The sequence below is a fragment of the Suricata suricatta genome, unplaced genomic scaffold (assembly GCF_006229205.1).
Source record: "Suricata suricatta isolate VVHF042 unplaced genomic scaffold, meerkat_22Aug2017_6uvM2_HiC HiC_scaffold_70, whole genome shotgun sequence".
Classification (NCBI taxonomy): Eukaryota; Metazoa; Chordata; class Mammalia; order Carnivora; family Herpestidae; genus Suricata; species Suricata suricatta.
The window spans coordinates 3,237-8,287 of NW_021914223.1; the positions used below are offsets into that span (position 1 = coordinate 3,237).

At 43.9% G+C, this 5,051-nt stretch overlaps 1 non-coding gene across 1 annotated transcript; it reads left to right on the top strand.

Moving 5' to 3' along the window:
• Positions 1 to 1,403: 1,403 nt before the first annotated feature.
• LOC115285303 lies at positions 1,404 to 1,537 on the top strand. The gene has a single exon (XR_003905476.1). It is a non-coding gene; the product is annotated as a U11 spliceosomal RNA (small nuclear RNA).
• Positions 1,538 to 5,051: the final 3,514 nt, after the last annotated feature.

The window sequence follows — 5,051 nt, forward strand, 5'->3', positions numbered from 1 at the left end:
AGTGTATCTCTTATGTCTCAATGAATGTGTAGGTTTCCTCCTCTATCTCAATTTTTCCATGCAATTTATTGGAAAAACTGGGTCATCTGTTCCAGAAAGTTTCCCAGCATGATTATGGTAACTGTATTTCTTTCATGTCATGTTCCTGTCCTCTTCCTTTCCTGCAATTTTTAATTAACCTATAGACTTCAATCAGATTAGGTTCATTTTGGGGGGGGGGCGGGCAAGACTACATAGGCAGTGTCATGACTTTCATCTGGAGATACATAATGTCATCTTGTTTTTATTTTTTAAATACACCCAATGTGGGGCTTGAACTCACAACCCTGAGGTCAAGAGTCATATGAACCACCAACTGAGCCAGGCAGGCTCTGCAGGAGATATATCTTCTTGTTCCTCTTTTTTTGTGATATTAACAGACATTGAGGATCACTTCCCAGATCCATACATTCATTAGGGTTTCCAAAAGGGGTATATTATGATTTGTATCATTCCTTCTCCATTTATCAGCTTCTATGAAAACAGACTCCTCTTCGTCAACTATTTGCTTCCCCTAATGTACAGTTCACATAGAAAAGAAAGGATAAATACTTAACTTTTTATTTACTGATTTTCAAAATAATTAATTGGTATCTTGTTATCATCCAAGCTCAATCAATGAGGCATTTTTAAATTTTCCTCAGTTGGGGCGCTTGGGTGGCTCAGTCAGTTAAGTCTCTGGCTTCGGCTCAGGTCAGATCTCACGTTCCTGGGTTCGAGCCCCGCGTCAGGCTCTGTGCTGACAGCTAGCTCAGAGCCTGGAGCCTGCTTCTGGTTCTGTGTCTCCTTCTCTCTCTGCCTCTCCCCCCTCATGCTCTGTCTCTCTCTGTATCAAAAATAAATAAAACATTAAAAAAAATTTAAATTTTCCTCAGCATCTTGGATTTAACCATTCACTAAGCAGGGATGAAATGAAAGAGCAGACTCCCCGGTAAGGGGCACAGTAGTTTCCTGAAAAGGAGATGTGGGAGTTGGTGGGAAATGATTGGCATTGTTATGCCCAAGATTTCAATATCGTCCCCCAAAACCAGAGACCGCCAGGGAGACCGAGTCACGCATGCAAAAGCAAAGGGCTTTATTACGGGTTTAGGCTCGCCGGCGCCTAAACTCGGGCTCACAGACTTTACCAGCACAGTGGATCCATGCTGAGAGCCCCGAACAAAGGGGGGGTAGGGCCTTTATGGGTTTGGGAAGGGGGAGTTACAGGAAATGGTGACACAGGTACAGTGAACCAATCACAACATTTAGAGTATTAACCAAATACAGAGTGGACCCAGGACCCTCACGTAGGGTGTAATTAGCCTTAAGCAGTAAGTGATTACCTATAGCTTCTATCTCTAAGCCTGCCCTTAGGAATGTTAAGGGTGAAGGGCTTCTGTCGTGAGTGGCACACGTAGGGCAGCTCCATTGCTCTTCGTGCGGAATCGACATCAAGAGATTTCAGAAGCATAATTTTTTGGTAGCTGGGCAGCTGGTGATCGTTGGTCCTGGCGCCCCTGCTTTAAATAGTAAATTACAAAAAGTAGTGGAAGGTTAGGGATAAAAAAAAAAAAAAAGAATGTTAAGGGTGTTAGCTGGCCTTTCTTGGTTGGATGTTACAAGGGCGGTCCCTCCTGCTTGGGAAATGCGTGCCCTTTTATTGTCTAATGGTTCTGAGAAACCAACACCTAGGCCTCCAAGGTCAGAGGGGAAACTTGAAGCCTGTCATGGAGTCAGTTTGATTGCGTCCTTACAACATCTCCAGTACAAGATAAAGATGAGGCAGGAGGGAGGGTAAATCATATTTGGATGGATAGTGAGTAGGCTGCTTCAGTCAGTGGTTTTGATCCTTAACAAGCAGCATATTTTAGAAAGCAAGCTCCCTGAAGATGATGTTATTAAAAAAAAATACTCTCCAAATAAAATAACCCCCAAAGCACAAGCCTAGCACGAAGCAGGTGTAGTCTAGCACTCTATACATGAATATCTGAAGTGCAAACCTGCTGTCTCATAAACCTAGTAAAAGCAGAAGAGAAAAGCTGCTTTGAATTTACAGGGTCTGGCTGTGGTGGGTGGTGAAGCTCCTACTTTGACTTTAGCAAAATCCCAGTCTCTTCCACTTGTTGCTCATTCATCTTTGTAATTACCAATATCATTTGCTTGTTCCAGCCAGATCTGCAAAATTGAAGCTGGCATCCTAGGAATTTTAAACCTGAAAAAAAGGCTTCTGACATCAAGTTGTTAGTTCCCTCACTTAACAAGTGAAAAGGTCCACAATACAGCTCGCTTGTCCTCAGAGATGACCCGGTCACTTACTCATCTCTTACTTGTATAACAGTCTGTTGGCATATGTGATCTGCTTTCATATGCATCCCATTGGTTTCCAAGCCTGGTTTACTCAGAATCACCTGGGGCCTTTGGGGACGCATAAATTCTTAGGCTACCCTGCAGAAATGCTGAATCAGAACTCTGCAGATGGAGTATGAGAATCATTTAAGTTCCCCAGGTGTTTCTGACAGGTAACTGTAAGGACACAGGTCTGAAACTGACTCCATGAGACAATAGAAGGGCACACATTGCCCAAGGCAGGAGGGACCACCCTTGTAACACCCAATCAGGAAAGGCCAGCTAACACCCTTAACATTTCTAAGGGCAGGCCTAGAAGGCTAGTTACACCCTACATGAGGGTCCTGGGTCTTGGGTCCACTCTGTAATTGGTTAACACTCTAAATGTTGTGATTGGGTCCCGCCAAAAGTAACAAATATTCTAGACAATGTGAATGGTTAACCCTGCTGTCAATAATAGTGTATAATAATGATTGGATCACTATACCTGTGTCACAATTTCCTGTAACTCCCCCTTCCCAAGCCCATAAAGGCCCTACCCCACCATGTTCGGGGCTCTCCGCATGAACCACTGCGTTGGTGAAGTCTGTGAGCCCGAGCTTATAGGCCCGTAATAATAAAGCCCTTTGCTTTTGCCTGCGTGACTCAGTCTCCCTGGCGGTTTCTGGTTTTGGTGGACGATATTAAATCTGGATATAACATAAGCACTCCATTTGACTCTCTATATCAATGTTCTCAAACTTCCCTTCACAACAGAATCACCTGGGAAACACAGATTATTGGCCCCATCCACAAACTTTCTAATTTAGTCTGTCTGGGTGGGAGCCTGAGAATTAATATTTTGAACAAATTCCCAGGGGATACTGGTTTGCTGATGCACAGACCACATTCTGATCTCCTGAATTACAAACTGTACTTGAGGTAAAGATGGCATTTTTGTTCCTATTTAGCAAATGGAGTTGACTGGCTGCAAAGCTACTGTGGTGGAACTGTCAGTAGAACCTACCTGGCCAAGCTGAAAAAGACAGGGTATATCAGTTGGGAATAGTTTCATTTGCAAGTAACAAATATCTGGTTAACGGTGACTTAGGCAGTGAAGACATTTTAAGAAAATTTTGGAAGGGGAGGGGAAGAGTGAGAGGGGGAGAATCTTAAGCAGGCTCCATGCTTAGGACAGAGCCTCACATGAGGCTCGATTTGAATCCTGGGATCACAACCTGATACGAAATCAAGAGTCAGACGCTCAACTGACTGAGCCACCCAGGTGCCCCAAAACTTTTAATTATTTTAAGTAGCAAGAAGGCTGGAGGGAGTGGCTCTGTGATATCACCAAGGACTCAAACTCTTTTCATCCTTCCCCAATCCTCTGTGTGATGCATTATTCATACTGTTTGCCCTGTGGTTATAGAATGGCTGCTGTAGCCCCAGCTTGCACGCCAGCTTCCACACAAGAAGAACCAAAGGCTTTCTCCTCTTTATTTTATTCTGCAGGAAAGATCTTTTCAAGCCCTGTAGCCAACATTTCCCGACATCTCTTTTGGGCAGAGGTGGGTCACATGGTCGCATGGCTGCAAGGGAGCCTGGGACAATGGGCAGCTGGCCAAAGGAGTAAGGGGTGATATGAGATCCTAAGTCAGTTATAATTCATCCCTTGGGGCTGGGTATATTGTTTCCATAAACAAATCTCCATTTCTCAACAAGTAAGCAGTGAGAAGGAGCTGTTGCATGCAAAGCTAATTGTGTGCCAAGCCAGGTTGGGACACTTCTGATATGGTTGAGGCTCAGCTGAATAAGTTTCCTGGGTGTCTAAATAAGACAGACCAAATACTGGTAAATGGCTGGCAGGAAATATGAAGGAAGTGCTCCCACAAAATCTCAGGGCTCTTTTATTTAGAAAGCATTGCGTGTGTGTGAGGTTCAGTTTTGACATCATCAAGCCTGCTGTAGAATCTGTACCTAGGGAGAAGCCACTGAGTGTTGGCACCTTTCGTGGACGTGATGTTCCACACCCCCAGGAGAAGAAGGTTGTGATTCTTGTGCTCAATGAGAAAGGTTTCTGTATAACAATACAAGGTCATCCTTGTTGTTGCCTTGACCTATTAATACCTTGCTCCATTAACAAGGAACTAAAATGAAGACAATCAATCATATACCCAAGTATTCTCCCACTCTGATCTCTGGTCTGTTGTAAAATTCTTAGCTACCAAATGAGTTGTCAGGGAGCCCACAGAGGGTGTCTTTTCTAGGTGTAGCACAGGGTCCTATGGATGCCTCTTTCTATTGTTTGCTCCTTTTGACTTAGACAGTAATGCAGCCTACCAATTATTAGGAGTCTCATCAAGTATGGGAAACAAAAACAAGATCATGCAAAACTAGCCCCAATCATCCCAAATTACTTGGGTATTCTGAGAAGAGAATCAAAGGACCATTACCATAATCTTTCCATTCCTCTCAGTATTTTTTCCTAACAAACACGCCCCTAAATTATATATACCATGCCCCTGCTGGGACAAAAGATCCACTGCCCATCCTTAGCTGGCCTGGACAGAAAAGAATGCCACCCAGCAAGCACTTCTCAGCCGAATCCTGATGTAATTTTCCCTCTGGAATTCTGCAGAACTTTTGGGAAACTCCTTTATGACTCAGGGAAGTACCAACAATGAGCTGGGCTGTAACGGCTGCCCTGT